The sequence below is a fragment of the Canis lupus genome, chromosome 33 (genome assembly GCF_011100685.1).
Source record: "Canis lupus familiaris isolate Mischka breed German Shepherd chromosome 33, alternate assembly UU_Cfam_GSD_1.0, whole genome shotgun sequence".
In the NCBI taxonomy this organism is placed as follows: Eukaryota; Metazoa; Chordata; class Mammalia; order Carnivora; family Canidae; genus Canis; species Canis lupus.
In genome coordinates, this window is record NC_049254.1 from 14,038,052 (window position 1) to 14,046,861 (window position 8,810).

The following is an 8,810-nucleotide window of genomic DNA, read 5'->3' on the forward strand; positions in this document are numbered from 1 at the left end:
GCTCTTGTCTTTCTCTATCAGTGGATAGAATAGATATGTTAGGATTGCTTAGGTAGAAATCATGAAGTCTTAGCATCTCTCTTTTTAAATTATGCCATTATTATTGCTATGGCTTCAACCATTCCAGAAAATAAATGTCCTATTACTATTATATATTCATTGTCTAGGCAGACAATTTTATAAAATTTATTTAGAGATGCTCAACTAATCCTGTCATTTATGTTTTGGCATGTATCAGCTTTATAGTTTTTTCAGTATTATGTTAATTATAGTGAAGCATGAACTGGGCATATCATCTCTTATTCTAGAAAAGTTTTCCTACTACTATTTAATGTCAGAGGCAATCTGTCCCAATTGTAATGATGTATATCATGGAGGATTTTAGCAAGGTCCATTTGAAGTCTGGAAACATTATACATCCTTCCTGGATTTGACAGACCTTATCCTCATGAATTTTAAAACTCGTTGATTTCCATTTTTTCCCAGAATTTGGGGTCTAATTTTATGTTCCTGTTTATGGACTCTTTGAACTTCTTCATGGATTTTTCCTTTCTGTTTTGTAAATAGGTATTTGTATTAGAACAGTCTGATTAACAGGGTGATCTGCTATTGCAGTCTCTTTTACTGTAAGGCCTCTCTCTCTTGATGACAGCAACTTTCTAGGGTAGAAAACCTTTGTGCTTCTTCTTCTTCTTTTTTTTTTTTTAGATGAAAGACACACAGAGAGAGGCAGAGACATAGGCAGAGGGAGAAGCATGCTCCCTGCAGGAAGCCCGATGTGGGACTCAATCCCAGGACCCCAGGATCACAACCTGAGACGAAGGCAGATGCTCAACCATGGAGCCGCACAGGTGCCCCAACCTCTGTGTTTCTATAGCATTTCAAAATCATGAACTACTAAGCTACTAATGAACTATTCAAAAGCATATTGGTGATCAGTGATAATTTCATTTATTGGCAACTTAATATGCCTTTTGTATGACCACAACTTCAACCACTTGAGCTGATTTGGCTTCTGTTAAGGGATAGGGTTCTACAAGAGAATCTAGAGTAGTTATTGCATGTCCATACTAGTATTACTACTTTTCACTTTTAAGATAAAACCCATCAATTACAAAAAAAGTCAGAATCTGGAATGAGTATGTCCAAAAGATATTTTCTAGGATGGATACTTCTCAAAATACAGAAAAATAACTATGAGATTCTTTCTCTTTCATTAGATCAAGTTAATCATGTTTTTGGATTAAGAATGTTAAATCAGTATTTCTGAATGACTATGAAGAGGAGAAAACAACTGTATTTGATCATTAGTTCAGCCTCAACAGAAAATGCTGGATGTTTTCAGTTAGGAATAGGGACTATGCTGCTTGTGGTACCTCAGATTTGTAGATGATCATGTTAGTTCAGAGCCTCTGAGAAAACAGATGTCAAGAAGAAATTGGAAGTACAAGAGCTTTATTGGAAGCAATGATCCTATGAAATATAAAAGTGAGAGAGATGGGGGATACTCAGGTCAAATCCTTAGTCTATGAAGCAGGGCCAATACTTGTGAAAGAAGAGAAGGAAGGAGACTTGAGAATGAAGCACCTCAGACTGATGTAAATGTCAGAGAAAGTCATTTGCTCTTCTCAAGGGGGAGCTCCAGAACAAAGACTGCCCTTTAAGGAAAGCCCATGTTGGAGCAAATGACAGGGACCTTATACCAGGGTGACTGAACACAATCTGCCTGGGGAGATTGTGTTCTTGTCTTGAACACTGTGGCAAATCTCAAAAGCACAGTCCTTGGAGGCTGTCAGTTAACTGCACTCCTTATGGCATGTTTTCTCTCTCTCTCTCTCTCTCTTTTTTTTTTTAAGATTTTATTTATTCATGAGACACACACACACACACACAGAGAGAGAGAGAGAGAGAGAGAGAGGCAGAGACACTGGGAGAGGGAGAAGCAGGCTCCATGCAGGGAGCCCGACGTGGGACTCGATCCCGGGACACCAGGATCACGCCCTGGGCTGAAGGCAGCACTAAATCGCTAAGCCACCTGGGCTGCCTATGGTTTTCTCTTTAAAGGAGGTCCTAGTGAAACATTCCCCTGCCATCACAGCCCACACTTACACTCTGTAGATCCATTGAACACAACAGAAGCAGATTCTCCAGGGTTACTTTACACCTCTCTTCCTGAGTAGGACCTCAGGTGGGAGGGTGGTTGGAATCACCACAATTTTGCTATAGGTGTTGGTCTTGGGGAGATAACTGACATGATGTGTACTTGTTGACAGGGGACCCGATTGTTAACTGTCCCTGATGCAAAACTGTAAAGGAATTTTGTCTTTACAAAATGCAAATGTGAATGAAAGTTTTCTGATTCTCATTTCTGATTGGGACAAAAAAAAAAGATAACATTGTTAAATCTGTAGTTGCATACCATGTACCTGAGGCCTTATCAATCTGCTAGCAATGCTACCAATCACTAGGATCCACTCAATATCTCTAAGGAAGGGACCACCACCCTTGTATCCTTTTTTAGAATGTGATATTGTTTTATATTTTCTATCATATTTGGGGTGACGGTATTTCAGAGACTTCCACTTGGCCTTCTGCTCTACAATAGATCTTATCAACAGGACCATGACCCAATGAGAAGGTTATGTCAACTGGCAAGTATGTCAATCCCAGCTATACATTTGAGGACAAGGGAAATGATGACCACATGCAGAATGGATGTAGAACAGACTGCACTGATGCACTGTAAGTCAATGTGATCTATTTGTTACCTGGGTTTTGATGCCCCATCTCAGCAGTGGAGCCTTTATTCCATTCTATGGATATCAGTATTAATGAAGAACCCATGTCCAAAGGCCCTGAAAGTGTCTGGGTGTTCCCCTTTCCCATATATTCAAGTAAATGGCTATCAATCTTGTTGGGAAAGGACTAGTGGAGCTATTATTAGATGCCTAGGTTTTGCAAAGTTCTTCTTGAGGACCCAGTCACCTTTTCAATCAGTGATTTACAGATTTTAAAACTATTCAGGACAAGGAACTAAGCAAAATAATATGACTTTAAAATGAGATGACCACCTTCAGCCTCTTGCTCTTTTATTCTTAACTGCTTCTGTGTGCATGTACTAAGCAGTGCTCTTACCATTTTGTCCACTGTAATTCCTTGCAGGCTAAGCCCCCTTAGCTGCCCGTCCAAACTTGCTGGTTGTTAGCTTTGGCCTCCTGGCATCCCCATCTCTCTCCTATTATGCTCCATTAACCCCAGTGTTTTTATGTTCTTACTCTTAGTCCTGACTTGAAGAGGAAAGCAAACACTTTTTATAGATGCTGGCATACCTCTCTCCAGCACATTCCTAATGACATTGCTGAATGGTGGTGCATTCTGGACCCTCCTATGGAACAGAATCCTGTGGTGGGTATTCCGGCCTCATAGTCTGGCCAGCAAGCCTACTTCCCTGAGCCTTTTAATCCCTTTTTCCACTGTCTGTCTCAGCAACTCGTGCCTTTTTACTTGGCACAATGTGGTCCAGTACTTTCTAAGAACCATCTAGCAGCATGCTACTGCAACCTTAGGATCCCTGCCATACCCCAGTTAGAGCTCCCAAGTAAATAAATTCTCATTGATAAATGAGAGAGTTTGATCAAACTCTCAAAATCTGTTACAATGGATATGCCCCATATTCTTGTTAATACAAGCTAGATAATTCTTGCAATTCCTTTGGGATCTAATATTGACTCTGTAGGGGTAGAGAGTACAGGGCTGTAGGGGCCAAGGGCAGGTAGCCCAAAGATAGGCTACTTTGGCATGAACATTATTTTGAGTTGAAAGCAATAAAAACCCAGCAGATTAAGGAAAAGCTATTTACCTCCATCCCTCTCCCCCCAACTGCCTGATTATTCCAGGAAGAGAGCTATTAACAGAGATTCCTCTTTACTAAGAAACTTCTCTGCATAACAGGGTGTTTGTTTTCCAAACATTTCCTTTCATTTTCCTGCTAATATTCTCCCTCCCTTTTGTACCTTTGGACCCTACCCCTCTCCTTAGCTCCTGTGTTATGTTGCTTCACTGTCCTTGGAATTTCCAGATCTGTGTGGACTCCCCATATTTCTGTTATTAAATCTGATTTTCTCCTGTTAATGGGTCTCATGTCAATTTGATTCTTAGTTCACCTAGAAGGACCTCGAAGGGTATAGAAAATTCTTCCTCCCAACAAGACAAAATGAGGGCATTTCTTGAGGTGGGAACCGAATGCCCTATGAGGGAGAAAGCTTCTAAGTGTCTTGCTGTATGAAAATCAACTTTCGACTTCAATAGGGAGGGCTGGACCACCTTCTAGGCTCTGGTTCAGAGTATCCACAGAGACACTGTCCTCAGGACACCCACCCATGTTTTTCCCAACATGGACCTATCCTTAATGTACTAGACCCCGTGTGGGATGAGCTTTCAATGGTCTTTAAACCCTCCTGACCTTAACTGTCAGATTAGGTGTTTGTTCCTTAGTTGTATTTGCTCTCCCTCTGAAGAATATAAGGGCCTCTTTGTAAACTACTGGTTCTCATACTTAGTTTTGAATTTTTAACTGTTTAAGTGTATCAGTTGCCCTCTGTGGTTCATCAATGAAACAGCAATAACCAGCCAATTCTACTTTTCTTGTATGTCTTGTTATCCTTATTATCTTATAAATGCTGAATAGTCCCACTGGCAAGGGTATACATCCATTGAGATGCTTTTCTTGTCCCAGCTAGTGAAATTTTTAGTAATCAGGCTTCCTTTTGTCTTGTGTCAGCCTTGCCTCACATACCACTTAGAAGGAAGTCCTTACCACCCAGCTGGTGACTGAACCAGTTCCTGAACCCCATATCACCACCTCCATTCTTGGGCCACTCCAGGTACCAATCGTGTCAGGCTGTGTCTTCTAGGAAGCAGTCACTCACAGCACTCCAACCAGTCTTAAGAGTTAACTTGCTTCAAGCTTATGAACTCCTTGCTTACTGACCTAATTCCCTTTATCCATAGCAGAATTGACTTACTTTCCTTGAGACTTGTAGACTACTGGTCTCAATGAATGAAGGACCACTTTCCCAGAAAATAAGGGCTGACTATACTTGAAAACAGTCACCACAGATGCCTGAACAGAGTTGCAGGGTCATGGGACATATGACTAACTACCTGGGCACCTACTGCTCCTGCATGCAGTCCCCTTCCCTTTCCCCATGCCTTCCCTTTCCCCATGCCTTCCCTTTTAAAACCCTCTGGCTTCACCAGGATGAGGAAGATGGTCTTTGCAATGTTTGTCTATCATCTTCCCAGGTTGCTGCCTTTCTGAATAAAGCAACCTTTCCTCTCCCACATCACTTGCCTCCCAAGTATTGATTTTTGAGTTAGAGCAAACAGCTCAAAGTTTGGAAATGATTCTGCATCCAGTAACATCACCAAGACAGACATAAAAATACATTAATTTTATTGCCGGTAATGGCTATGAGACATAAAGGAGAAAGCAGGAATAGGGAAAGCCTTCAGACTACAACTCAAGTCTGACACTTTATGAAATAAAGCCAGGAAGGAAAGGGGATTGGATAGAAATAGCATGCAATTGAGGTGCAGCGTTGAATCTCTGGGATCCCAAGAGAGAGATCCAGAGCTAAGATTGCCAATCATAGAGGCTTGCACCAGACAAAATAATCATACATTCATATCCCTGTTTCTCTGTGTCATTGGCTGGGAGCCATTCGGAAGGGCTTTCTTCAGCTCAAACAGCAGCAGATCCTAAAGATGCTTCAAGAATAGGTTTTCAGTGATCTGTACCCCTCATTACAGGTTCTCTCTTAAAGGGAGATCTGAGCCATGCATTTTTGTATTTTCCAACTGCCAAATTAGGTATAGACTAGAAGCTAGGCATTACTTTTTACATTTCAGACTCTTTATCTGGGATCATTTCTCTTCTGTTTGAATAACATTTATTAGAATTTACTTAGTGATGTTATTCTGATTATAAAACAGTTTTTTAAAGATTTTATTTATTTATTCATGAGAGACACACACACACACAGAGGCAGAGACACAGGCAGAGGGAGAAGCAGGCTCCATGCAGGGAGCCTGATGTGGGACTCGAACCCAGGTCTCCAGGATCAGGCCCTGGGCTGAAGGTGGCGCTAAACCACTGAGCCACCTGGGCTGCCCGTATAAAACAGTTTTTAATGCTTTTTTTCTTGAGCATGTCTCTAGGTATAGAATGATAAGTTGTCTTTTCTCCCCACTTTAAATATATTATTTCACTCTCTACTACCTTCTATGATACTCTTAAGAGTTCAACCATCATTCTAATGGCCTTTATTTTGTAGACTATCTTTCATTTCTAAGTACTTTTACAATCCATCTTACTTCAACATTTATGATGTGTCAAGGTGTGGTTTTATTTTTATTGCTTTGGACTTCTTGGGAGTCATGGCTTTTTAATAATTACAAAAAAGTATCATCTAGTCTTTGTTTCTTCCTCATGCTTTCAAGTCCTTCTAGAACTCCAATCAGACAAATGTTAGGCTTTTCTATTCTCCATGTCTCTCCTCTATTATATTTATACATCAGTCCTTCTTGAATGCATTTTGGAAATTGTCTTCAAATTATACTTCCAGTGTAGAGGGAGCAAAAATATAATTAATCATCTTTTTAACTCATACACTGAATTTTACATTTTATGTACTGTATTATTTTTCATATTCTCTTTGGTTACATTTTACATTTCTTGGTTGCTCTTTAAAATCTAATATTTCTAGCACATTTTCAAGGATCTCATTTCTTTAAACATATTTTCTTTTTAATCTGATTGATAATTCTGATATCTGAAATCCTTGTGAGTCTATTCCTGCCAGTTCTTAGTCATAATATGTTTTCATTATGATTGTGTGGTTCATATTTTGGAGTGTGTATGCAGATATGCAATTTCCTGTAATTCTTAGAATTCTGGATTGCTAAATTCCTCTAAGAGGATTGATGTTTTCTTTTCTCATATCCTGGAAGTATGATTAATCTCAAAGCAGATTAAATTCTGCCGTGTTTGGGGCTTCCTTAAACCACACAAAGAACTTGAATGTAGACCGTAAACTTGAGGATGGACTAGTTTATGTTTATGTATTCTCAGGGAAGAATTCATCTTCTCTCTTCTTCACTTAGCACCAAGTTTGAGAAAGCATGTTTCCTTGATGTCATCTTTTCTGGCAATGTTTTATTTTGTTTTGTTTCTTATATCCTAAAGAAGTCAAAATTTTGTGCAGGGATATATTATTAGATTCCCTAAGTGGATGGGCCATACATTTATTTCTTCCTCATATTAGCTCACACAGAAGCAGCTCAAGAATCTCCATGGTTCCATAGAAACTGACAAGTCAAGAGATTCATTTGATACCTGCTTATCTAGCATTTCTGGTTTTAAATAATTTGAGGAATATTTCATATTCCTTAATTTTGTATCAACCTATTGATACTTTACAAAAGATATTTTTATATTTCTATTTATTCTATTAGATTAAATATCCTCTCCTTAGAGAAGGATTGTTTAGGATATTTAATATACCATACTTCTGGAATATAAATACTGATAACTCTTTATCTGTTATGTGTTTCATGGAATCCCAATTTTTTTCCCCAACTGTTCTCACCGGAAAGTAAGATTGCATATTTTGGTAACTGGATACTTTCAAATCAATTTTAATACAACTCTAACTTACCCAAAAATATTCTTGTGAAGAAAGCTTCCTGTTGAGGAGAAGGGAAAAAAGGTAACATATGCTAGGAAGACAAACCTGTTTGTCATGAAAGAGGTTTTTTGTGTATTTTTGTTTTCAAGCCAACTTCCTACTTGCCTTTGTACCTCATTCAATCTTGATGTGAACAAAATGTTTACCTCTTTCTGATTTATCCATATTCTGTTCTTCTATAGCTCTGTGTTTCTTTCTATTGATCTTTTCTGATCTTCTCCCCTACCATCCCCTAGAGTCAAAATTCTAAGCTCTCTCTTTAATGCTCTTGTATTAGGGGAGCATTCAGTCCTTTGGAAAATAGAAACATGCATTTGTAAGGTTCCCATTTGCATTATTTTTCCTGCGAAAGATGCTGAAGGACAAAAAATTTTCTACTGACCCTTGAAAGACTTAGCCCCAACTCCTCCCCTCCACCTTTTAGTCCCACCAATGGCTGCTACACCACAACCCCGATTTTGTTGCCCCTGCATCTTGTCCCATGATTAACATAGCCTCAGTTTCTCATATTTTTCAAGGTTTGAATAATGAAATCTTTTTTTAAGAAAAGATTTTGTTTATTTATTCATGAGGGACACACAGAGAAAGGCAGAGACATAGGCAGAAGGTGAAGAAGGCTCCATGAGGGGAGCCTGATGAGGAACTCCATCACAGGACCCCAGGATCATGACCTTAGCCAAAGGCAAACGCTCAACCACTGAGCCACCCAGGTGCTCCTGAACAATGAAATCTGATCTTCCTTAAAATAGTCTATAAAATCTTTATATGTCTTGCTCCCTTAGAACATTCAACTTGAGCACTTACCACATTGCAACTTTTTTTTTTTTTTTTAAAGATTTTACTTATTTAATCATGAGAGACACACAGAGAGAAAGAGGCAGAGACACAGGCAGAGGGAGAAGCAGCCCCCATGCAGGGGGCCCGACGTGGGACTCAATCCCGGGTCTCCAAGATCACGCCCTGGGCTGAAGGCGGCGCTAAACCGCTGAGCCACCCGGGCTGCCCTCACATTGCAACTTTTAAAGCAATTGTTTGAGTTACTCCTTTTGCTTGTTTTCCTTC

The 8,810-nt window shown here is 39.6% G+C and overlaps 1 long non-coding RNA gene across 1 annotated transcript; it reads left to right on the plus strand.

Annotated features, from left to right (window-relative positions):
- Positions 1-789: 789 nt before the first annotated feature.
- Positions 790-4,089, plus strand: LOC111093701. Its single transcript, XR_005383255.1, has 3 exons — positions 790-851; positions 2,606-2,742; positions 3,282-4,089. It is a non-coding gene; the product is annotated as an uncharacterized LOC111093701 (long non-coding RNA).
- The last annotated feature ends 4,721 nt before the right edge of the window (positions 4,090-8,810 follow it).